We start from the raw sequence: 27,446 nt of genomic DNA, 5'->3' as shown, positions 1-27,446 counted from the left end.
CCCATCTGGACCTTACTTGGTCAATACAAGACAATCCAGGAAAGAAAGAGTAGGGAAATGTTAGAAATAGGATGACTAGTAACAAACTATTTAAAAGACAATCTATTTAAAAGACAAAGTAAAAAAAGAAAAGAAAAATTACCATTTTTGATCTCTGGTCTAGGCTGAGCTAAACTATTAATTTTTACTAGTTATGTTTTCAAGGCTGTTAAGTGATTTTATAACAGGAGGTAGTGGCTGAACTTGCGTTCCTCCTGCCTCAGCCTCTGGAGCTGCTGGGATTACAGGCATATGCCACCGCACCCAATCGCTATTCAGTTCTTGATAGTCCTAAAGGGGAGAAAGAGAGACAGTGACAGAGAAAGAGAGGAAGGGACCAGGGACAGATAGCTTATTTCTTCCAGCCATGCCTCACTTGCCTATAGTTTTTTGCCATCTCCCAGTTCATTCAAATGATTAATCCATTAAATGGCTTAATTCACCAATGAGGTCATAGCCCTTGTGATCCAGTGATTTTATCTCTGAACATTGCTGAATTGTCTCAACACGTCAGCCCAACTTTGAAACATTCAGAGGAAATACAAATAATTGTTTTGTCAATAAGATACTAATTATGGCCAACTGTATTCCTATTGATTTAGAAAATGTAACATGATTTTATTATGTTGGAATATGATGTTTTATCAATAGAAAATGTAATAAACTGATAAGGAAATCAGAAGCAGTCTGATGCTTAGAAAGACATTTGCTTTTACATTATTGTTCCATGGCAGTAAAATAACATGATATAAAATGATGCCAACCATGTAATCATATTTTATATGATTATACTTAAGTAGTACTTATTTGTATGCCCTATTTCATTGAAATCCTATGAGCAATTATGCTGTCTTTCTAATAAAAAAAAACACCACTTATTTTAATTCAAAGCCACAAATCAAATGTAAGAGGTCTCTTGCTGTTCACTTGTAGTATTTCTGATTTTATTAGTCCAAATTAAACACTTGGGCTAGAGTTTTGGCTCCATGGCAGAGGGTTTGCCTAGCATGTGCAAGGGCCTGAGTTTCATACCCAGCATCATCTCTCTCTCACACATACACATAAACACACAATCATCACTTGCTTCAAAGTATAATGGGGAAAAAAATGCATGCACATGCGTGCGTGCACGCGCGCGCGCACACACACACACACACTCATTAGGAAAGTTGAAGTCAAATAGTGGTCATGGCCACACTCAATTAGTGATCATTGTTGGACCATCTGGTGATCTATTTGAAGAGGGGACAGAGAGTTCAACTGTGAGCGACTTCGTGTTCAAGGAGCTGGTGGGTTCGAGTTGGGTGGGCTGGCAGGAGACATCGGATTTGAAGACAAAGCCAGATAGAGATAACACACTAGGGTCTCCTGAGCAGAAGTTGCAGGATCACTTATTGGAGTTGCTCTTGCTGAGATAAAACAGGAAGGAGTATGGGGAGAAAACAGGCAGAGATGAGAGCTGAGCACAGAGTGTGCAGGGTGAGGGAGTATTGGGGGGTTGGGACGCCACCAAAGTGGCAGGAAGGTTAAACTCACACCCAAGGTAGGACTGTGACTAGTGGAAGCACTATGTCATCACAGGGAGCCAGGGTGGTCAAGGGATGGCCCCACATTTGGAAAATGAGAGGGCTCCACGGTGCCTATGCATGCCCAGTGAGCAGCCTCAGGCAAAAGCACAGGACATTGCACCCACTGCTTCAACACTTCTGCCTTCACCCTTCCGTAGCAAAGTGAACACAGCTGGAAAAACAGTCACAGAACATATGAGTGTAATCACCATATTTTTGGAAACACTACTTCCAGTGGCACACCCATGAAAATAAAGGGGTCATCTCTCCAAACATTCCTGGACTTCTTTATCTCCTCCCCAACCTATTCACACTACTCAAGCTCATTTCTCATCCAGTTTCACATCAGACTATTCAGCCTCTCGAATGTCAGAACTGTTCTTCAAAAGTGCACCTCCATAGGAATGCCATGCAATTAGCAATTAGCAATGGCCATTGCTTTCAGTTTGGATCTTTCGAGCAATATCAGCGGGAGGTCTAGATGATGAATTCCTCTCAGCATTGAGGACAGCATTTTCATCTTAATAATATTAGTAATCACAACAGAAAAAATTAAACAGTTCTTCCCTCAGTACCACTCATTAGGAACCAGTCACTGGATGGCAATTCATATCCTTTACCTCAAATAAATTATCATGTGGTCGTAACAGTACATTCCCACTTACAGATGTGGAAACTAACCTTGTAGCTCCAGGGCTTGTGACACCATGGAGAGATCTGTTTTATTATATTTATTATTATTATTAATTTTTTAAATTGTAGATGAACACAATAGCTTTATTTTATTTATTTATTTTTATGTGGTGCTCAGGATTGAACCCATTGCCTCATACATGCTAGGCAAGCGCTCAACTCCAGCCTGAGATCTGGTTTTGAAAGCACATCTGATCTGGTACTCTAAAGTCTATCAAGAAGACTTTCCATATACTAAGCAAAAACCTCTTCTCGCCAACCCCTTTTAAATCATGTAGCCAGAGACTAATGTGATCTGAGAATAAATATCACTATGCTTGAAAAAGGCTGGGAAAGCAGCCAGTTCCAGACCTATGCCAGTGTTTGAGACACAGAATAACAAATTTTAGTCCATTTGCCAAAACTCCCGCCTATTTGCAAACAACCAGGGGGTAGGGGGATTTGTCCAAGGTCAAAAGTCACCAAATTGCTGTTTTTGCTACAAACTGGGACATGTGCTCTAAGTCAGCCCCAGTGGATTGAGAAAGAAGCTCATCATTCACAGAGGGATACAACCCTGCTCACCTTGGGGACTTACTCTGCACTTCATAAGCTGCTTATTCTCCTGGCCAGGCTGACTTGGTAGCTCTAATAAGTGCTCCCAAATCAAGCAGGACACACCTGATATTTCTGTAAGCACAGGAAAGACCAAGGAGCCTGTGTCTAATGCAGCAGCTGGACTGGCTTACAGTTGCATCTGCACAAAGTTGCCCCACCCTTTTTCACAAAATCCTTCCTGCAGGAAATATTTATAAACAGTTCTAAATTGCTGGTTTTGAAATGATGAATAATTAATGATGATGCCTCACACCTGGTGGGTGCTTTCACTTGGGGTCACAAAGTCCCAGTGCATGCAGTCTCATCTAACTTAATGACTCATTCCCAGTAAGAGAGGGCTCAGGGCCTCATAGCCCCTTGAACCTGTCCTTAGACTTTAAGCTCTCCCAACTGCCACCAGATGGTTCAAAAATGACCACTAATTGAGTGTGGCCATGACCACTATCTGACTTCACCTTTCCTAATGTGTGTGTGTGTGTGTGTGTGTGTGTGTGTGCACACATGAGTGTGCATGCATTTTTTCCCCCATTACACTTCTGAAGCAAGTGATGATTGTGTATGTTTATGTGTGAGAGAGAGATGATGCTGGGTATGAAACCCAGGGACTTGTACAAGCTAGGCAAACCCTCTGCCATGAAGCCCAAACTCTAGCCCCAAGTGTTTAATTTGGACTAATAAAATCAGAAATACTACAAATGAACAGCAAGAGCCTCTTACATTTGATTTGTGGTTTCGAATTAAAATAAGTGGTTTTTTTTTTATTAGAAAGACAGCATAATTGCTCATAGGATTTCAATGAAATAAGGCATACAAACAAGTACTACTTAAGTGTAATCATATAAAATATGATTACATGGTTGGCATCATTTTATATCATGTTATTTTACTGCCATGGAACAATAATGTAAAAGCAAATGTCTTTCTAAGCATCAGACTGCTTCTGATTTCCTTGTCAGTTTATTACATTTCCTATTGATAAAACATCATATTTCAACATAATAAGATCATGTTACATTTTCTAAATCAATAGGAATACAGTTGGCCAGAAATATCTGTATCATTTGTATCTTACTAACAAAACAATTATTTGTATTTCCTCTGAATGTTTAAAAGTTGGGCTGATGTGTTGAGACAATTCAGCAATGTTCAGAGGTAAAATCACTGGATCACAAGGGCTATGACCTCATTGGTGAATTAAGCCATTTAATGGATTAATCATTTGAATGAACTTACTGGGAGATGGCAAAAACTATAGGCAAGTGAGGCATGGCTGGAAGAAATAAGCCACTAGGGGTGTGGCCTTAGGGACTGTATTTGTCCCTGGTCCTTTCCTCTCTTTCTCTGTCTCTCTTTCCTTCTCCCCTTCAGAACTATGGAGAACTGAGTAGCAGCTGGGTGAGGTGGCATAAGCCTATAATCCCAGCAGCTCAGGAGTCTGAGGCAGGAGGATCGGGAGTTCAAAGCCAGCCTCAGCAAAAGGGAGGTGCTAAGCAACTCAGTGAGATCCTGTCTCTAAATAAAATACAAAATAGGGCTGAGGATGTGGCTCAGGGGCTTAGTGCCTCTGAGTTCAATTCCTGGTAACCCAAGTAGCTTTCCTGTGCTATACCCTTCTGTCATGATATTCTGCCTCACTTCAAGCCCAAAATAATGAAGCCAGCTAACCACAGTCAGAAACCTCTAAAACCATGAGCCAAAATACATCTTTCTTCCTCTGAATTGTACTTGTCACGTATTCTGACCTTAGCTCAATGAAAAGTTAACTAACACACATAGGTTCGACTGTAATTATCCAAGAAGATCCATAGGGATACATCTAAGAATCAAGAAATCACATGTGAACTAACTACAACCTACCAGGCACATCAGCTGAAGGAGTCTTTTGGTTTGCTAAGCGGAGAAATGCACACTTTATTTATTTTTATTTTTTTAAAGTACTGGGGATTGAACCCAGGGGTGCTTTACCACTAAGCTATACCCTCAGCCCCTCCCCGCTTTAAACCTTTCTATTTAAAAATAAAAACAAAAACAAAAAAAAACCTTTTTTAATTTTAAGATTAGGTCTTGCTAAACTGCACAGATTGGCCTCCAGCTTGCAATCCTTCTACCTTAGCCTTCCTGAATAGCCGGGATTATAGATATATGTCACTGCATCTGGCTGTACACCCCCTTTTTGAACAAAGAAGAAAACAGGATGCAGTAAGTAAAACCCTAAGTGGGAGGTTTAGGAGGTCCAGGGCAAGAGATCCAAAAATGTATAAAATAAAAGGCAAAACAGTTAAAGAATGGGGTGGGGTGCACAAAAAAAATCTTTCCTGAGCCTTAGAAATTTACTAAAAGGAAGAACATGGCCATGCATGCTGATACGTCAGGAACTGTGTCCACACCAGAGGGAAAATTTCTCTAGAATTTAAAAGTACTTTGAAAGATTTGAAAAACACTGAAATGACCAGTTTTGTCCTCTTGACCTGAACATTCCAAGAGATCTACAAAATTTACAACTATACTTAAAAGAACACACTTTTTTTTCCCTTTCTTTTTTTCTATACTGGGAATTGAATCCATTCTGCCACTGAGTTATATCCCTGGTCCTTCGCACTTACTCTTTTGAGACAGTGTCTGGCTAAGTTTCTGAGGCTGGCCTTGTGCCTTGTACTTGGGATTCTCCGGTTTCAACCTCCAGAGCATCTGATATTACAGGTGTGTGTCACTACCTGCCTTTGTTTAAACGAATGTTAGTTTGATCTAGCTGAACCTTCAGTCCTGATTTGCAAATCTATTCTGCACCTGAATAAAATTTCCTTTACTTATTTTAACTTCATATATCATTTCTTGGTTGACAGAATCCCCTGGAAGAATAACTAGTACCAAGAGCTTATACATTAGAAATAAGATATTCCTTCATGGAATTTATTTTTTGGGGGATGATGAACAAGTAAAGGACTGTACATTCATGTGTGTGCATATGTATGCTTGTGTGTGTGTGTGTGTGTGTGAGAGAGAGAGAGAGAGAGAGAGAGAGAGAGAGAGAAAGATTTAACAGCACTTTAAAAAGACTCAAAAAGACTGCACAACTACACAAAATTTAATATACACTCATTACACAACAGGCAGAGAAATTGGAAGAAGAGACAATTGCTTTAAAGGGTTTCTCAACCTCAGCACTACTGACATTCTGAGCCAGGTAATTTACTGTAGAGAGCTTTCTGCTCATTGTAGGATGTTGAGCAGCATTCCTGCCTCCACCCAACAGATGCTACTGTGACTCTCAAAGATGACTCCACACACTGCCAAATGCCTCCTGGGGTTCAGAATCACACCTCCCTGCCCCTGTTGAAAACTCCTGCATCAAACTACCCAGGACAAACATTCTACAAAATGGATTATTAAGTAAATGTTTATAGGACCAACATATTTGAAAAATCATAAAGGTGAGAACTCATGGCTAAAACAGAAACAGCAAAATTTGCAGTAGGAACTTGAGCCAAATGTGTTGCATAACATCCAGACTGTATCTTCCTTCTACCATAAACTGAAACATCTGCTCCTTCAGTGGGATGTGCTAATGGATTCTGAATCCAAGACTAAAACTCAGAGGCAGTGATAGATGACACTTGTAGTGATTTTTCTGGAGTGAATTTTCTGATCACAAGATTACCAAAAATATAGTAGATTAACTATTAGCATAAAATGCATTTTCTGATCTCACTCATATATGAAATTTTAAAAAGTTCATCTCATAACCAGAGGCTGGCAAGGGTAGAGGAGATGGGAGGAGGAGAGAAGTTGGTCAATGGGTACTAAGTTACAGGAAGGAAGGAGAAATAAATTTGGGTGTTCTATTGCACAGTGGGATAATGATAGGTAATGATAATGTATTGTATACTTCAAAAAAAGTAGACTGTGAATGTTTTCACAACAACAAAATGATAAATGTATGAGGAGATGTTTACCCTAATTTGCACATCACACAATGTGTACACGTATCAAAATATCACATGCAACCCCATAAATAGGTACAATTTTACATGCAATTACAAATAAATATGAAAAATCAGAGATAAAATATTTCCTAAAATATTTTCTATCATACACATCTCCTAAAAGCGACATGAGCATTAAGAAATGTCCCAGATGTGTGGAAGCATGGGCATGCAGAAAGGAGACTGTTGGAATAGGTCAGGATTACTGGGAAGTATTGGCTGCCCTGAGATGAAAACAGAAAGAATGATGAATTATCCTGGCAAAACTCTTGCCCAGAGAATGAAGGCCTTAGGCTTCTTCAGAAGGAAAAAAGGATGCCGAGTTTCTCAGACAAGAGGGGGACACAGTGCATTATACTCTAACAACCCAATCACCCAATGTAACACCAAATAACCCAGGATACATGAATTTTCCCCAGGAAATATGTTAGATTAAAATGACACCTGGAACCATTTAGTGAGTTTTACCATGAAACTATTCTTATTTTTGGAAAATCATTTCTTTGGATACTCACAGGAACTGGTTCCAGGACTCTCCTCAGATGCTCAAGTGCCTCTGTAAAATGGTGTAGTGTTTGTATATGATCTGCCCACATCCTCTCACATACTTTAAATGATGTCTTGCTAGTCAAAGTGTTATACACCTACAGTCCTAGGTACTCTGGAGGTGGAGGCAGGAGGATCATTTGAGCCCAGGAGTTCAATGCCAGTCTGGGAAACATAAAAAGACACTGTCTCTTTTTTAAAAGTCATCTCTAAAAAACTTACAATATTTAATGAAATGCAAATGCTGTATTGTTTGTGGAATCATGACAAGAAAAAAGCCTGTAAATGTTCAGTACAGACACTGTGTCCCCACCACCCCCTGTTCCAAGATTGGTTGAATTCACAGTGTGCAACCCACAGATTTAGAGAGCAAACTGTATCTCAGTAGACTTCAGGACATCTTGATGACATCACTGCCAATATAAGGCATGTAAAACATGCGGGGGTGCACTTTTAAAAAATTTTCTAAGTAACTTTTTATACATCCATTAATTTGGTGGTATGACATCCCCACAAAATGAGCAGAAGTAAAATCCTCATTCTTACCATGGAGTCCTGTGATTTTAATAATTTTTCCTAAGACATTGTAATCATTCATATTTTTCCCCTCAGAGTACTCACATCCTCCTTTCTATAAGCCATAGGTGTTTCTTCCTCTTTTTTTAAAACCTCCTTATCCAGGCATGGTGATGCACACCTGTAGTCCCAGCTACTTGGGAGGCTGAAGCAGGAGGATGGCTCCACCAGCATGGGCAACATGACAAGACTGCATTTCCAAAAGATAAAAGAAAAATAAAACTTCCCTGCAAGTCCAATGGGCAGGACAGAGCACTATCCTTACCGTTCTTTTTATCTGCATCTCCTTGACTCCCAGACCACTGGGTTTTGTCTTTCTGTACAGTAATTCTTCATATTTCCTTCTTGTTCTTTCTATTAAGTTCTTTGATCCCTTTTTGATAACTTACCCTGCAAGAGTATTTATATTAAAAATATTAACACCTCTTGCTTTACAAATGCTTTTCTCCCTAGAGTTTTGATTTGTTTGTTTATAATTTTTGCTTGTAGTATAATTTCATCTTGTGCTTGTTTTAAATTTTTATATAGTTAAAAATACCTGATTTTTCCAGGCACGGCTAAAGAAATTTCTGATGTCCCTTCATTGTGCATTCTATTTCCTAGTTTTGTTTATTTCTTAATGGGGGGGGGGGTGGGACATAGTATTTTTTTGGAAAACCTGATGTTACTCATTTTTATGTTGCAACCTAAGGAACCAAAGCTGTTGGACCCCCAAACAGCCAGTTGTAAACACTACTTTTTAAATCGTCCTTCCTCCAGTGAACCTAAATACCCACTCTGCTCTATATAAAATTTTCATGTGTAGCCATATGTAGTGGCACATGACAGTAATTTCAGCTATTTGGCAAGCTGAGGTAGAAGAACCACAAGTTGGAGGTCAGTCTTGACAACTGAGCAAAACCCTGTCTCAAAATAAAAAATAAATAAAAAGGGCTGGGGGTGTACCTCAGTAGTAAAGTGCCCTGGGTTCAATTCCCAGTACCACATAATAATAATAATAATAATGTATCCTCACATGTAATATCATTTGTGTTTAAGCTTTATTTATAAGTTCCAGAAATCTACATGTCCACTAGATCATAGTGTGCCTGATCAGTTCCACCACTAGCCTGAACACTGAGAGGAGGCTTCCAGAATATTGACAAAGGTGCCCTTCTAGCCAAAGCAGCCCAGAGGTAGGGATCTGACTCAGCACATGGGGTGCATGCTGGATGGGGTTCCTACTCATCTCTCTGAGGGGCAGAAGTCATGCACAAGTTCTTGCGCAGCCCTGTTCCAATGTTTTGTATGAAAAAAAAAATGCTACTCTTCAACCATCTTTTTAAAAATGTCTTGACTATACTGAGGCATAAAAACTGTAAGACCACTTTACCCAATTCCAAAAGAACCCTAGGTGGAAATGTCCTCCACACATAACACTGCACTTGGGAATACTGGCATCAAGCAACATCTACTTTTCTTTTCAGGGCTGCGGGAAACTCTGTGTTGCCTCATGCCTGTTCACACCCCTCAAAGACACAGTGCAGTTAGGACTGAGGGTGTGACTTTGTGGTGGAGCAGCACTTGCCTAGCATAGATAAGGTCCTGGGCTCAATTCCCATAACAACCAAACCAAACCAAACAAACAAAAATACTTCTACGAAGTTGTCTTCATAGAAGTCTTGAACCTTTCTTGTTAAACTTATTCCTAAATATGGTACAGTTTTTTGTTCCCATTTTGAGGGGCCATCTTTCCCACTTCCTCTTCTAAGTGCTCATTGCTCCCAAAATTATGATAACTAGTTCTTCCTTAAGTGGCTTCAAGTCTTTCCCAGCAATCCTTTTTTGCCAGACATGAGATTTTGTTTGTACCATCCTCCTCTGCCTGGTTACCAGGCACCTGTGGGTGAATGGTTAGTATTCTGAGTTAACACACTTGGGCACAGTCTCCTCTCTAACGTGATGGCAGGTCCCTTCCATACAGAAGGTGAAGTGGCTTCCCAAGTCAGTGGGGAGCAGAGGACTTCCCCAGGGTCTCCCTGGTGGGCTCTTCAGCCACAGAGCAAAGGAAATCAGCCTAGGGAGCAGAGCACCAGTTCTCCTTCTGTGCACCTTTCCCTCCGCAGGCACAGGCTTTTGAAGATGTGCTGCTTCCTGGGATTCAATCCAGGGCTCTCCAATGCTTGTCCCCCAAGTGTCTGTGGCCCATGGAGGACCCAACTGATGCTGCCCACAGACTTGCATCCATATCTGCCCCAAACGTCCAGAAAGTCAGCAATCACTTCATTCAGGATGTGAGCGGAAGAAGAGTATTGAGTCAAAGCCACCTTTTCCTCAGAGGCCCAGCATCTTCTGAATCAGAACTTTGAAAAGTGAAAAGGTTTTGTTGATTTTAAGGTCCCTTTCCTTTATTTTATGGTCTGAGAGGACTGCCCAGAAAGGCAAGTCTGTTTTCTCACACACTCCGGGATTCACACTGAGTCAATGCCCTACAATATGCCTTTGCCTGGGGCTTCTCCTGAGATGATTTATTGAAAACACTTGCCTTCTGACCCTCCCCAGCCTGGGTGCTAGTTTCTTCCCACCATGCAAAATAAGACATCATGAAAGCAACATACTTTTACAAAAGACACCCTAAAACCTATCACCACAGCAATATTTCCCTGTGACATATTTATTGCTAAATGTTCCTAAATCATGTTCAGCCTGCACAGTTATGATTATTAAGGGACCTTAAACAAACACTTCCCCATCTCAGCAGAATCAGCTGCTAGAATAAAAGGGACATTAACGTAAGGATCAAAATGTACTCTTGTGATGTGATTTCTTCTGATGCAGTCTGTGTGGTGACGTAAGGCATCTTCATGGTTCACAGCGTCCAAGCCAAATCTCAATTCTTCACAGTAAAGCAACAATGGTAGCAGTAACCTGGGGGAATTGATTTCACCCAAAATATTCTGAGAATGAACATTCACGGTATGAACTTTTTGTTTTTCTCTTTGGGTAGAAACATGGTGACAAGGGTTGTGCTTTCTTTTGGGTAGAAACATGGTGACAAGGGTCACCTTCTCCTGGGGGCCGTATGCACAGGATCCTGCAATGGTCATCACAGGTGTAGTGTTTCCACACAGTCCTCACTGTGTTCCCGTGAAGTGCTGTTGTTTCCATATTACAGATAAAGACACTGAGGATCAGAGGGGATTAAGTCAATGACCAAAAACTCACTTCTAGAAGCCAGAGGGCAGCTCCAAAATCATAAATAGGAGGAAGGCCCCCAACTAAACCAACTCATGCTTTCCGATTTTAGATTATTCTGGTGAAAATACTGAGATGCGGGCTTTGATAAGTTGTAGAATTTCTTGTCGCTAACAAAAAAAAAATATATATTTTTCTTCTTTAGGGAAACGAAGCAGGTTATAAGTGGTTTACAAACTAGTGTTTTCTGTTTAATGAAGACATGCAAAGATAAACAGCAGCCCTTTTCTGAAGGACTGAATCAGCCAGGGGTTTCCAACTTTCTCAACATGGGTCATGGCTACACAGCAAAGTCTACTTATAGGGCCTGGCATACCACCCAGGATAACGCCTGTCAGTGTGACTGTTACATGGTGAGAAGAGCCCAGGTATCACCTCTGGTCCAACTTTTCTATTTTATTAATTTTATTTTTTTCATTGACATAATATTTGTCCATTTTGTGAGGTATAACATGACATTTTGACTCGAGTAATGATCATATCATATTAATCAGCATAAATATCACACTGAAATTATAATTTCTTTAAGGTAAGTACTTCAAAGTCCTCTCTTCTAGCTATTTTGAGATACATAATGCATAATGTTAGCTGTAGTCACTCTATTTTGCAAAACAAACCAAGAACTAAACCAGCCACAGTAGTGTATGTCTGTAATCCCAGGGACTTAGGAGGCTGAGGCAGGAGAATCACAAGTTTGAGGCCAGTCTGGGAAACTAAGCAAGAACTTATCTCAAAATAAAAAGTAAAAAGGACTAGAGATTTGCTCAGTGCCCCTGGGTTCAATCCCCAGTACTGAAAAATAACTATTGTTCAAAAACAAAAATCACCAGAACCAATTTCTCCTAACGAACTGGAACTTAGTACCTGTTGACCACTTCCTCCGTACTCCACCCACAAGTACAATAATAAACACACAATTAATGAGAATTGGGGGCTTTTGCTGCAGCCTAAGAAGACAGAAAAGCATGTTCTTCCCAAAATTCTTCCCAGTGACTTGGGATTGAGGTTTATAAATGGAAACAAAAATTGCTTTCATGTGTTTGGATTTCTTATTATGTTTATAACTGCTGAATACCACTGGACTAGATTTCTGGTTTTGTTTTTAGCAATGTGTTATGATCCTTTTCCTTATTGCTAGCAGCAGAAATATTTCCCCAAAGTCAGACAGGTATTAGCACTACAATTTCTCTACCTGGAAATATTTCTTTGGTGTTACTTTATTCCTTGACTTTAGAGTCCTGTGTATTAATCATACTCAGGGGGAAATTGGCATATGAAGATGGTTCATAAATATGGGTGGAGCTCTATCTATCCCTTTCATGGACAGTTGTGGTTCTAGTCATGACCCTGTGAGCACCCACAGAGAAAATCCCAGGAACATGGAGTTCCCACAGGAGGTTGCTGGGTGGGAAGTGAGTGGGCTGGGTGGGGAGTGAGTGGGTGAGGGTATGCAAGCCAAAAGAACATCTTCGTCCATGCACAAACTCAGTGCTGATGAGTCATCAGGGAGCAGTTAACCTACTGTGTCGCTGGACAGCAGGCAGTGGCAGTGGTAGTCCAAGCTCCCACTGGAGAGGTCTCGCTCCTTCTGCAATATTGGAGACTTTTAAAAAATTTATTTCTTAAAATTTTAATTGATAAATAATTGCATCTGTGAATGGAATACAAAGTGATGTTTTGATATATGTACACACACATATCATGGAATGATTCATTCAAGCTATTTAACATGTCCAACACCTCACACACTGGTATATGTGTGTGTGTGTGTGTGTGTGTGTGTGTGTGTAATCTATTCTTTTCAATTTTGAAAAATACAATACATTATCATTAGCTATAGTCACCATGCTGTGCAATAGATTCCTAGAACTCACTCCTGCCGTCCATCTGAAACTTTGCATCCTTTGACCAACATCTAGCCTTTACATCTGGCACTCTCCGGCCCCTGGCGATCATCTACTCTGCTTCTAAGAGACTTTTTTTAGATTCCACATACATGTTGAGTATCTTTAATTTGAAAATCTCAAATGCTCCAAAACCAGAAACTTTCTGAATGCCTGTGTAATGCTACTAGTGAAAAATTCCACACCGGTTTTCAGGTGATACGTTTCATTCAAAACACAGCTTCACTAAAAATACAGTATAAAATTGCCTTTTGGCTATGTGTGTAAGGCATATACAAAATAAAAATAAATTCTGTGTTCAGATTTGGATCCTATCCCCAACATATCTCATAATGCATATGTAAACATTACAAAATATGAAAACAAATCCCAAACACTTCTGACCCCAAGAATTTTAAATTTTTACTTGGAGACAGAGATGGGCAGAGGCTACAAAGCTTGGGAGCCACCACAGTGCTGGCCTCGGGGGTTCTCCTCCCAAGAGGCTGCCTAGTCGTCATATCAGTGAGGAGTCCTTGCTTAAGAAGATTTATATTTTGTGAATTCTTTTAGCCAGGGTGAGAGGTGGTAGCAGTGGCATACTCAAAGAGATATTCAACCTGTATACGGAATCTTGTGATATTGTCTTTCTGGGTAAGGCTTATTTCACTTTATGTATATCCTCCAAGTTCCTCTATGCTGCAACAAAATCTAGTAAGGCAGAAATGCATCGCTGCCACTGCTACCACCTCCCACCCTGGCAAAAAGAATTCACAAAATACAAGTCTTCCTAAGCAAGGATTCCTCACACTGATACGAAGACTAGGCAGCCTTTGGGGAGGAGAATCACTGTGGTGGCTCCCAAGCTTTCTAGCCTCTGCCCATCCCTGTCTCCAAGTTTTTCGAAAGTTCTGTGTTTCCATTTTTATATTTTATGCTAGGTTTTTCATTTTAAATTAAAAATTTAAAGACTCATTCATGTAGACCAGATACCCACACTGCTGTACTGGAGGGTGGACTGTGGGACCACAGGCCCTATCAGTGGGCTTGTGTGAATACACACAAGAATATATTGATATGTGTGAGCACATACAATGAATTCCATTTTTATGTGTGTGTCTATAATTCATCAATTTCTTTTAAAAAATGATAAATAAATAGAAAGAAGACCAATGGAGTAAAAGAAGGGGAAGAGGGGAGGGAGGAAGAATGGAAAGGGGAAATACTGGGGAATGAAGTGGAGCAAATTATACTATACGCAAGCATGAATATGTCAAAATGAACCACACTATTATGTATAATTACAATGCACCAATAAAAACAAACAGAAAATAACTATTAATTGATTCCTTTATCTCTATACTCTAAGAAATTTTAAGAATGGAAGCAACACCTGTAAGAATCTTGTTGCTTTTTAAAAAAATTTTAATTGACAAAAATAATTGTAGGGCAGGACACAGAGGCACATGCCTGTAATCCCAGCGGTTTGAGAGGCTGAGGCAGGAGGATCGTGAATTCAGAGCCAGCCTTATAAACAGCAAAGTGCTAAGCAACTCAGTGAAAACCTGTCTCTAAATGAAATACAAAAAAAAGGGCTGGGGATGTGCCTCAGTGGTTGAGTCCTCCTTAGTTCAGTCCCTGGTGCCGCCGCCCCCTGCCAAAAAAAAATAATTGTATATATTTATGGGGCACAATGTAATGTTTAGTAAACACATTGTAGAGCAATTAAATCAAACTGGTTGGGCTGGGGATGTGGCTCAAGCGGTAGCGCACTCACCTGGCATATGTGCGGCGTAGGATTGATCCTCAGCACCACATACAAATAAAGATGTTGTATAAACAGTTACTAATATGGCATTATGTAAAAATGTGGATGTGTAATCGATGTGATTCTGCAATCTGTATTTGGGGTAAAAATGGGAGTTCATAACCCACTTGAATCTAATGTATGAAATATGATATGTCAAGAGCTTTGTAATGTTTTGAACAACCAATTAAAAAATTGTCAAAAAAAAAGATGTGTATGCTGAAAACTAAAAAATAAATATTAAAATTCTCTCGCTCTCTAATAAATAAATAAATAAATTTTAAAAACTGGTTAAATTCACTGCCTCTCATACTTATTATATACTTATTGCAGGTACTGGGGATTGAAGCCAGAGATGCACTACCACTGAGCTACAGCCCCAGTCCTTTTATTTTTGAGACAAGGTCTTGCTAAATTGTCAAGGATGGCCTCCAAATTTCAATCCTCCTGCCTCAGCCTCCTCAGATGCTGGGAATATAGGTGTGCAAAACCACACCTAGCTACTTACCATAAATAATTTAAAAAACTATTGTCATTATGATATGAAACCTGGATGAGGATAGGGTAGGGTGGGTGAGGTGCCCATTTTAAGCAAAACACTCAAGGAAGGTTACTTTTTTTTAGAGAGAGAGAGAGAGATTTTTTTTTTTAATATTTATTTTTTAGTTTTCGGCGGACACAACATCTTTGTTTGTATGTGATGCTGAGGATCAAACCCGGGCCGCACGCATGCCAGGCGAGCGCGCTACCGCTTGAGCCACATCCCCAGCCCTCAAGGAAGGTTATTAATCCAAACAAATAACTCATTAATTATGGTGAATATTTAATGCACCATTAAAAACAAAATGCAAAAATATCACTGAGGAAGAAAATTGACATTTTAAATAAAGAAGAAATCACCACTACTGAGTTTCCCTTTGGCTTCAGATTCCAGTAAGCTTCATCAAGTTTTCAAAGTCCTAGACACATGGAGCTCCTTCTCTTTCCCACCTTGACCGTCCTGGAATTGCCCAAACTCTGTACCTTAATAATTGTGTCCTTCCTTCACTAGGACCTACCTGCCTCCTGTTCCTACCTCCCACTCCATCACACCACTTCCTCCCTTCCTTTTTTCCTATTTTTAATTTTTTTAAGTATAATCATATATAATTACAGGGTATGTAGTGATATTATGACATGTGCATCTTGTAAAATGAATGAATCAAGCAAAATTTAACATATCTACCACCTTAAACACTGATCATGCATGTGTTCTATTTAACTGTGATTTTGTGGCCTTTGACCAACCCCTCCCATTCCCTCCAACCCATCAGCCTCTGCAAACCACCATTCTACTCTCTGCTGCTATGCATTCAGTTGTTTTAGATTCCCCATATTAGGGACATCAAATAAGTGAGATATTTGTGTTTCTGTGCCTGGCTCATTTCACTTAGCATTTTGTTCTCCAAGTCCATCTATATTGTCACCAGTGACAGGATTTTCTTCTTCTGGAAAGCTGGATAGCATTCCATTGTATATATTTTCCAAGTTCTCTTTATTCATTCATGCACTGGTGAACCAATCCCATAACTTGGCTATTATGAACAGCACTGCAGTGAACATGAGAGTGCAGATGTCTCTTCGACATACTGATTACATTTCCTTTGGATATATACCCAGAAGTGGGATTGCTGGATCATATGGTAGTTCTATTTTTAATTGTTTTTATTCTTGTTTTTGTAATTGAGACACAATATTTGTACATCTTTTAAAAATATGGAATGCCTCACAAATTTGCATGTCATCCTTGCACAGGGGCCATGCTAATCTTCCCTGTATCGTTCCAATTTTAGTATATGTGCTGCCAAAGAGAGCACTATTTTTAAGTTTTTGAGGAACTTCCATGCTGTTTTCCATAATGGCTGTACTAATTTACATTCCCACCAACAGCATAAAAGGATTCCACAAATGCACATTGAATGAAGAATACAGTCTGCATTCAGCTTGCAATGTAAGCTGATGGTGAAAGGAAAAATGTGTTGATGAGGGACAGCATGTTCCTGGGGTAGCTCTGGCCAGTAAAGACAAAGTGCGTTATCAGGGCTGCCTACTTAGGGGCAGAAATTTGTACAAGGGGACCCTTAGATTTGGTAAGTCTGCTCTGGATGAACAACAACTAAAAATTTTTTTAAGAAATTAATCTGAAAGAGAAACCTCTGGGGTGACAATATATCCTCTGCAGACAACAGTTAGGTGCACACGGGTGGGGGGTGGGGGGATCCCAGGAAGGCAGGGCTGGATATCAAGTCTTTATCCCCATGTGTACTGCACATTCCTGTGCACAAATGAATTATAAGGTGTGTTCTGTATGAGAAGGCCACTCATCCCCTAGGTCGGCTGGACACTAAGGGAGAAGCCAAAGGCACAGTGTCCAGTGTCAACAATTAGGAGGTACACAGCCCATAGCATCTCTTGAGCCTCAGCATTCCTAAGTGCAAAGTGAGAATAGAGACAGTGTGGTGCCTGTGTCCCAGGTGGGTGCTGTGGTTATGATAAGACGCATGTTATCACTTGGCACTCTGTGTGCAATATCAAGAGCACTGTACACCAGTAGTGAGTGTGAAGCTCTGGAGATGTGTGTGCACACTCACTGTGAAAAATTCACACCAATTTAACATGCAGATAGCAAAAATATCACAAGAGTTCCCCCCATTTATCATGCCCCAATTTGCTTAACCTGCTAAAATTTTCCGATATGGTGTGGAATGGCTTGCTTTTAGGGAAAATACACCTTTCAAATCTCTAAAGCACTCCAGCACTGTTGCACATACAACTTAGCTGGCCATTCCTGGGCAGGAAGAGAGTCACAACTGACCCAGTAGAGGCCCCCAGTGTTAGCCTCTGAACACTGATGGATGTATCTGACAGCAAACAAGAGCCATATATCAGTAAATCTCCTTGGTAATTGATTGATTGCCTGATAACAGATCCAGGTTGGTAAGTAGTTTGTCACCTGCAACACCTCCCTGTATTCCAAAGTCGAGGAATACATCAACATTTTAATAATAACAGGAGGAACATGTGCTCCACATGATGAGGGCATGTGATCTGCTGAAGTTCCACATGAAATACAAAGCCATCTTTGTTCACTGGGAGACTTTTAAAATTATTTTCCTGCATTAAATCAGTAAAATGTTGCTTTGGAGTAAGACTGGGAACTCTAGGTCTGAATGCTTTTCTATTTGAAACAGAACAGAAATTGGGCAAAATGCCCTGTAGAAACACATGGGTTTGCCCACCCACCCCAAAGTACAGGCTGGGTTGTTCGTAACATCCAGAACACAGTGCAGCTGGGCTGCAGTGCTCTGAGCTTTCTTCTTGAAACTGTAGATGACCTCATTCTAACACCCACTGTTAATTTTTTTGTTGAAAAATACAAGGCAGGGGGACTGGGGTTGTGGCTCAGTGGTGGAGCGCTTGCCTGGCATGTGTGAGGCCCTGGGTTTGGTCCTTAGCACCACATATAAATAAAGAAATAAAGTAAAAATCCCACTGACAACTAAAAAACAAAAAAAAAAAAAAAAGAAAGAAAGAAAGAAAAATACAAGGCAGGTTCTCTTAGGCCTGTAAGGATCCCTTATGGCTATGAAGTAGTCTTTGAGACCACTAGAATCATGAGTTAGTGTGTCCTGTGACTGCAGCAACAGATTACCACAAACTGAATAGCCACACAAATTTATTTCCTCATCATTCTGTGGGTCAGAATTCCAGCACAGGCTCTCACTGAGCTAAAATCAGGGTCTCAGCAGGACTGCATTACCCTCTGGAGGCTTAGGGGAAAATCCATCTCCCCAGCACTTCCAGCTTGTGGGGGCCATTTGCTTTCCCTGGCTTATGGTCCCTTCCCTCCTTTTCAAGTCAGTGATGGCAGGCAAGTAGGTCTCTTTCACTGAGCTGCTGTTTCTGTGGTTCTCTTCCGACTCTTGCTTCTGCCTTAAGGACCCTTGTGACTATATTGGGCCTAACCTGATAACCAAAATAATTTCTTTACCGTGAGAGTCTGATTATCACTTTAATTCCCTATGCTATGTAAACTAAAATATTCACAAGTCCTGAGGATTGGGGTTTGCACATCTTTGGGGGTCATTATTCTGCTTAAAACAAATCGTGAACAGAATTTAGGTGAAACTGTATTTTACATATGAGAAAAATATAGCCAATATACACTGAGGTGTTCTGTTTTAATGGATTTGTCCAGAACTCAGTTTCCACCTTTTGTCTGCATAGCATTTCTGTTGTATTAGGTATTATAAGTCGCCTAGAGATGATTTAAAGTGTTCAAGAGGATGTACACAGATTATATGGAAAAGCTATGTCATTTTACATAAGGGTTTTGAGTATCCGTGGTTGTTATCAATGATGAATCATGAAACCAATCCTGGATGGATAGAGAGAGAAAATTATAGTTCTCTTCTAAGGGAAAAACATGAGTAAATGCTGAATCCATATTTAAAAAAAAAAAGAATGAATAGCTATTTTTTTGTGTAGCTATTTTCCTTTCCAATCTCACTTAAATCTAGGAATTATTGAACACTTCACAATTTGCTTGATGAAAACAAGGTCCTACTTTTACTTTGAGAGAAAACAAAGAAAAATCTTTATTATGATTTATATATGAAGTGCCCCTCCCCAAAACTCACGTGTGATACAAGAATTTTCAGAGGTGAAACAATTAGATTGTAAGAGGTGTAGCCTAATCAGCATTGATCCACTGATGGGTTAACTGGGCAGTAACTGTAGGCCAGAAGGGTGTGGCTGGATGAAGTAGGTCATTGGAGTGTATCCTTGGTGAGGGGGAGAGGTAGCAGGGGAGAGGAGGCAGGCCTGCGTGCCACCCCCCCCCCCCAGTCACCATGTCCTGAGATGCTTTCCTCTGCCATGCCCTTCTTTAATGATGTTCTGCCTCATCTCAGGCTCAGAGCTATGGAGTTGGCCAACCATGCACTAAACCTCTGAAATTGTGAGCCAAAATAAACTTTCCTTTCTAAGTTGTTCTTGTCAGGTCTTTTGGTCATAGCAACACAAAAGTTGACTAAACTGTCACAAGCCATCAGTGGCCTATGTAAGGACTGTGTTGCTCATAGTAGCCCCTTGAGGTATTTCCTGGCTCTGTGAACTCCCTGTCAGGGATTGAACGCATAATGCAGGTGCACCTCCACCTCTAGCTCTAAGATTCCACACAGTACCTGAGATGGGTGTGACTCGCCAAGATGTCAATCAATCTGCTGACCAGGAGACATCACGAAGCAAGACTACAACCTTGAAACCTTATCCCCCTCTGACGTCTTCACCATAAAATTAAAGATATGTGGGCTCCCAGTTTCTTTTCCAGCGCTCTTTCCAGCATGGATGCGGACCCTTAAGGTTGCAGAGCCATCCCTCAATCTGAAAAACTGCTCTCTGTGTTACGTGACTTTTCATGGCTTTCTCAGCTTAATATTTCAGCCAGCTCTTTTAAGCCCAGCTCATCTTGTCTATGTGGGTCGTTGGCGAGACTAAATACTTATCATTCCCCCAATTCCCAAAAAGAGATGTGAGGAATAGGTATTTTAGAATGAAAATGGGAGGCATGTCCATTTTTATTTGGAATGGCCTTACCAAGCTATCTAACTTTTTGTTTTCAAGCATAATAAGGAAGGTCCTTAATTGTGCAAATGAAAATGACATTGCCATTAATCTTCCCTGAATATTGAGACTATTTTCCAGTTCTAAGATGTCTTCTCATTGTTGTTTTTGCTTTTCATCAAGGTTTCATGATGGTTATACTTTCCTGAAGGATATTCTGGATTAAGCAGATAGCAATAAATTAATGCTCAAATGATCAACAAAAGATTGTCTCAACACTTTGGATGACAGCTCTCACTGAAAAGTCTCCACTTTATCTTTGTTTTACAGGTGTGAAAACAGTATATGTAAGTCACTATTGATTCTCAAACTGGTAATTTTATATCACTACTTTTCCCCTGGAAGTGACCCACCTGGATCTATGATATCTGTATGTCAGCGTTATGCCAAATTCTGTACACTCTTCCGGGGAACCCAGAAAAGTTTCAGTTGGTTCCTTCCTTCCTTCTTTCTTTCTGTACTGGAGATTGAATCCAGGGACTTGTATAAGCTGGGCAAGTGCTCTACCACAGAACAACACTTCCAGACCTGGAAGCATTTCTTGAATAGGGGGAATTTAAGTTTAGGATTAGAAGGGGGAGGATTCACCAAAGTTAAAGTCAAAGCAGGCTTTACTGGTCTTTGCAGAAGAACTTAAAGCAGTTAGGAGGACAAGACCACTGGATGTGGAGAAGCCATATATGGTAGTAAGGTCCTGATGTCATCACAGAATATGGGCACACTCTGAGGACATGCTGCCTGGATGAGAGTATTCCTCTTGTGTCCTCAAGCATCAGCCCTGCAGGAAGTTCTTGTCTATGCTCCAAGCCAGAGCATCTCCCTGTGGCTGCAGGGAGTCAAGGGCAGAGAGGACACTCTCTATGAGAAAAGTCCAGCTAAGTGTGAGAGTGCAGGTCCCCAAAAATGTCTCCTGGAGATAAGATACAGGAGGAAGTATATGATTGGTGCTGGAGAGGAAGGTGTCCTCCCCAAACATTCAGGGGTAACACATGGTAGAGAAATGTCAGCCACTGACTTTACTCTTATTTCTCTCAGGAATGAATGAATCTTCCTTTAAAAATCAACAAGCAAAAACAAAAATCTTAATTTAAGAAATCATCCCATTTCATCAAAAATTTGCTGTGAGCTTAGAAGAATAAACATGGGGAAATTTTACTTTGTATAAGAATTATTTTTTGGCAAAGTCTATCTTCAAAGTCACACATAAATTACATTTCTGTTTTAAATGTTTCATTTTTATTCATTTCCCCTTCTCTTTTTGGGAAAACCTCAAACTTGCTCAGAGTTCCATATGTTCAGCATGGGCTTTTCACCATGCTTGGGCTGGCAGATGGTAAGTAATTCCAGGACCACATTAAGCTTTGCTCTGGAGCAACACACTAACTAAAGCATGGACTTACTGTTAAAAATCCCAAAATAGAGAACCAATGACAGAGATCAGAAACCAGGAGCCCTTCTTCCCATGGCCTTTACTCTCAGTTCCACCCCTGCACAGCAGTTAAATTAGGGATGGTCACCCAAAAGGGAAGTGGCCTGCATTGGCCATGGTAGATCTAGGACACAGGTGACAAGCTACTGGAACAGAAGAAATTCATTGTAAGAATTTTTTTTAACGAAATTAAAAAAAAAAAAGTCACAAGACATTTATTTTGGATCCTCCTTTTTAAAAGTCAAGGTCACCCACTAGAGAGGAAGGATGGCTCAGTTTTCCCCTCTCATTTGTAGATAACTCCCAATGATCCATGACAATGAATGGGGGTCAGAGCAGGAAAATCACCCTTGAGCTCCTTATCTCCCCCAAACCTTCTAATACAATCCATTGTTGGAAAGGCCAACGACCTAGTTCAAGATTCCTTAAGTTTTCCTGTATCCTGGTCACCTGATAGTGCCCCCCCCCCGACAAAAAATGATAAAAACAGTGGGGCTGGTGAAGCAGAGCCCACAGGAAGGATGGGAGGATGGCTCAAGTGAGTTTCCCACCAGTACTGGAACATGAGGTGGCCATGTTGCTCAGCATTCCCACTGTGAATTGGCAGTTCAAGCTCAAGCCCAGTCCAATGTTGATGCCTGAAAATTTTATGGTTCCCTTAAGTCTGAGGATGTTCTAGGAAATGGGTATCTATATATTTGTTTTCAAACATAACAGTGCCTACAGGGTTCCGGGTACATGGACTATTTTGCCAACATTAAAAATACATGTTGATGAAAACTGGCCAAGGAAAACAGTAGCCAAACTGAACTCGTATTTTATGTCCAACAGGGCTTTGCCTCATATCTGTTTATAATGGGCCCAATATTGACAAGGGGTGTGTATACCACAGTCAGAAAACTGGGCAAACACAGTTCTGAACAGGATGGTGAGACACGGGCTGTCCACGGTCTAAAGCAAAGCTTTCCACAGGAACCACAATCCCTGTGAGTCCAGTGGATGGCCACCAAGCGGGTGTTGTCTCATCACCAGAGCCAGGAAGATGAGGCACTGTAAAGACCCAAACACTATAAAGTATACCTAAGAGCTAGGTGGAAGGCATTCTACATCAAACCACAACCGTAGGAAAGCAAAGTGAGGAGTGACAGTCTAATTTGAATGAGCAGAAGCCTCTCAGCTCTATCATAACTAAGTTGTACATTTTCAACATTTTAAAATTTATTTTTATAAAAATAAAAATTGTATTATTATTGTTATTATTATTATAATGTGTATGTGTGTGTGTGTGTATGTGTGTGTTGCTGGAGATGAAACCCAGGATCTTGTGCATGTTGGGCAAGTGCTCTACCATTAACATACCCGCAGCCCCACAAGTTGTAAATTTCAATGAGGCAGAGGAGTCATGGTATCAAGCAGGAGTCACATACAGACAGCCTTGAGGACACCTTAGCAGGAATTTTACTTCATCAGATTTACTGAAGTTCATTAATACCTTTAAGATAATAGGATCCAGCAAAACATAGGTCCTTAAGAATTCAATGTGGTTAGAACCTAAAGGTGGCCATGGGGATTGGCAGTAGGAACACAGCTCAGGAGGCCCAGAAGGGAGCTGTCGGCCTGCAGGCAGACAGGGATAGCTCAGGGCTGCTGCTGGCTCTTTACACATGAGGGACCTGGGCTGAACAAGAGGAAGAGGCCCAGAGGCCAACTTTGCTTACTGCCAGATGTTGGCAAAGAGAGGGATGGATTCCTCGAAGCCTAAGGCAAGAGTTAAGAGAAGGAAGGAGAGGAAGAACAGAGGTCCCTGAGGGGATGGCAAAGAAGAAGAGAGAAAAAATGAACAGCGTGGGGGCACAACAAGCCTCCTCGGACTGCCATATGGAAGCCCTGCACCCCAATGTCTATCCAGCTTTCCACAGGAGGTCCATCGACACAGCAGAGAATGAACTTCTCTCAAAGACAATGCATACTCTCATACTCTCATCTCTGCTACCTTTTAAGTGTTTGTGGCAAGTCCAACATACAGGTGGAAAATGATCTGAAAATATACAAGAAAGGAAATAAAAAAGCACTTGTGAGATTGTGGGGAGAAAACAGTGTACCGCCAGAGACACAATGAGTTTAGGAAGTTCGGGACCACACACTGTGGTTTAACTGAAACACAGACACCAAATCCCAAGTGGCCTCCCGGTGCCTCCTTAGTTCACTGTGTGTCTGGCTGTACCTGGCCTGCTTGCCACTCTGCTAGGGCAGAGACCGCTCAGACCTGCCCCAGTGCTGTAATAAACTGAGGCACACTGCTGGAAGCTACCAGAGAGCTTTGTGCTGAGGCCCGGTCAGTGCACAGCATCGTGCAGAACTGTGATTCTCACTCAGTATACACTTCCTGCCTGTCCCTAGATGCCTCCTCTGAAATTGGCCAAAATATAATCGGGAAACAGTGAACATTTCTAAGAGCAAAGATGACAACTGTGGTCTGACGTGGCCCCTCTAAGAAACTAGAAGTTAGAACCAAACTTCAGTGATTGTTTTTTTGAGTTTTTTTTTTTCACATTTTCATTTTCATTTTAGTGTCTGTTTTTTTTTTTAAACAGTTTCCTTAAGTACTAACCATTCTCTGGTGAAGAGCACGGTATCAATCACACTTAAAAATAACAAGTCAGGAAACAGGAACCGCACTCAGATTCTCACCCTGGTAAAGAACACTTTTGTAGTTTGGATATCATGCCCTGTACCCAGTACAAAGCTCTGTTTGTTTCAGCTTTGTAATGTAGAGTGTTATGTTCTACAGTTGCTATACAATCACTTTGAGGAAACATTACTATAAAAATAAATAAGCTTCTTTTCTCATTCAAAGCAAGGGAAAATAACAAAGACGCCATAAGTACACCCACAAACCTTTTCCAAGAACACTTGCATTTGTTCTTGAGCCCATAAGAATTCTTTGCTGATGATATCAAAGCCCTTTAATTTATCTGCAATCAATCTGACTTAAACAGAGGAAAAAATACTCATTTTGTTCCAATTTAAACTAAAGGAGGCTATTTGTTTTGGTTTGGGGGCTGTCTTAATTTTTCTTTGAACACGAGGGAATATACCACATTCGGAACATTGCGCTATTATTCTCTTGACTGTGGAAAGATAATAAATTGAGGCAAACACATTATTAATTTCTAAGCTGGAATTTTTTAGAAGAGATACAGTGTAATTTTATTTTCAAAAATGTCTGCATACAAACTTTAAATCCTTTAAATGTGGGATTTATCTTCTACCAAACAAGTAAGAAACACACCTTTAAAAGTGGTTTTTGGACACTGGACGGGGCAATGATTTGTGAGGTGGTGATGAGCAAGGGAAGCACTATGTTTGCCTCAATTTATTTCCTGAAAAAAATCCCGAGTCAACAGGACAAGACAGGGAACAAGAAGGAGTCTCTGGTCTTTCTTCATGGGAAGGGACAGAGCTGAGCACCCAGGTAGGCAACAGCAACTAGAGTTTGACCAGAAAGAGAGCTCTGGATGTCTGCAGAGGGTATCCCCTGAAGTGTCTGGCTAAGTCTTAATCTGTGCATGCAGGTGAGGAAATTATCCACAGCTGGATAAAGAACCACCAGCAAAAAGCAAAGGAAACAATTTCTGGGGTTTACTACAGTTCATAAATTGTCCTTGCTCTCACCAGCCAGGGAAGAAAAACTAAATTCACAGGACATCAGATAGAGTAATTCAATGGTTATTATCTCAACAGTGGGGAGAAAAGAACCCGTAGATAAAGACTTCTCTGATCTGACCTTTAAAAGGTTAAAAGTAAGCTTCCCTAGGACCAAACTGCTTTGAGTAAATTAACTGCATTATAAAAGAAAGTTCAGGAACATTTATGTCCAATGAACATTTTGTTCGTTTTTATGAACAAAAATGGCCAGCACTCTAAAATATAAAATTCACCATATTATTTCATTAAAAAATTTGCAAGAATGCAAAGCAGCAACAAAATAGAGATCCAGAAATGACACCAATGATAAAATGAATAGACAAGGCCATTAAAAGGAACTGTGATATATCCATATATCCAAGAAGCTACAGGAAAGATTAAGTACAGACATGAAGTGAATTTTTTTATTTCTTTACTTTTTTATTTGTTTATTTTTATGTGGTGCTGAGGATCAAACCCAGTGCCTCACACATGCTAGGCAAGCACTCTACCACTGAGGAATAAACCCAGCACCTGAAGTCAATTTAAAAAGGTAGGGGGAGAGGACTGGGACTGTAGCTCAGAGGCTGGGGGCTTGTCTAGCATGCGTGAGGCACTGGGTTCGATCCTCTCAGCACCACATAAAAGTAAAAACAAATGAAATAAAGGCATTCTGTCCTTCTACAACTACCAAAAAAGATTTTTTAAAAAAAAATTTTTGAAGATTGAAATCTAACTTGTAGAGTTGAAAAAAGCGCTGGATAAGATTAATAGTGGATCACACAAAATGAAGATTACTGAACTTGATGACACAGAAATAGAAGTTATTCCACATAAAACTCAGATTTTAAAAAGAAAAGAGAGATGGGGGAAATGAAGAGAGCATCAGTAAACTCGGGTCAACCTCTAGTAGCTGTGTGCGTGCGTGCCTGTGTGTGTGTGCGTGTGTGTGTGTGTGTGTGTGTGTGTGAGAGAGAGAGAGAGAGAGAGAGAGAGAGAGATTAAAATTCAGAGTAGTAATGACCAAAAATTTCCAAATGTAATGAAAATCTTATAACTACAGCTTGAAAATGTTCAGTAAAGTCCAAGCATAAGAAACAAGAAAAAAAAACTACACCCAGGTTCAAAACTGCTCAAAATTGATGGTAGGCAGAACAAAATTATAAAAACAGAATTAGAAGGATAAATGATGATAAGCATGATAACAAAATCTCATGGGAAACAATGAAGCAAAAAGATAAAACTAAAAGAACTTGTTTAAAGATCTAAACAATAGGGCTGGGGCTGCAGCTCTGCAGCAGAGCCTTGCCCAACACATGTGAGGCACTGGGTTCGATCCTTAGCACCAAACAAAAATAATAAAATAAAAAAGCATGCCGTCCATCTATAGCTACATTTTTTTTTAAAGACTAAATGATAATTGTCAACCAGCAATTCTACATCTAGGGAAAATATATTTTAAAAACAAAGACAAAATAAAGACTTTCCCGGACTTAGAGAAATAGGTTTCACCACAGACACACCTGCATGATGGGAATCCTTCTGGCAGAAGAAAAATGGAGCCTGAGAAAATTGGCAGGTACTCAAGGCTTGGGAGATAACAAACAAAAATGGTAAAGGTATCATCTGCCTGGTTTTACCAATGACACCTCCAGGTCAGCACCACTAAAACTGGAGTCCAAACCCCATTTATCCTTTTTCCTCAGCACTGTCCATAATAACTAGGACCTTACTTACCTG

General features: G+C 40.4%; 1 protein-coding gene and 1 non-coding gene across 3 annotated transcripts in view; both read right to left on the bottom strand.

Annotated features, from left to right (window-relative positions):
* Nucleotides 1-27,446, bottom strand: part of Atp10a (ATPase phospholipid transporting 10A (putative)) — a 183,802-nt gene that overhangs the window by 108,595 nt on the left and 47,761 nt on the right. The gene's annotated exons all lie outside the window — the stretch shown is intronic.
* On the bottom strand, nt 16,676-16,782 carry LOC143395965 (U6 spliceosomal RNA). Its single transcript, XR_013090870.1, has one exon. It is a non-coding gene; the product is annotated as a U6 spliceosomal RNA (small nuclear RNA).

The sequence above is a fragment of the Callospermophilus lateralis genome, chromosome 3, assembly GCF_048772815.1.
Source record: "Callospermophilus lateralis isolate mCalLat2 chromosome 3, mCalLat2.hap1, whole genome shotgun sequence".
Taxonomy (NCBI): Eukaryota; Metazoa; Chordata; class Mammalia; order Rodentia; family Sciuridae; genus Callospermophilus; species Callospermophilus lateralis.
This window is presented reverse-complemented; position numbering and strand designations above follow the sequence as displayed.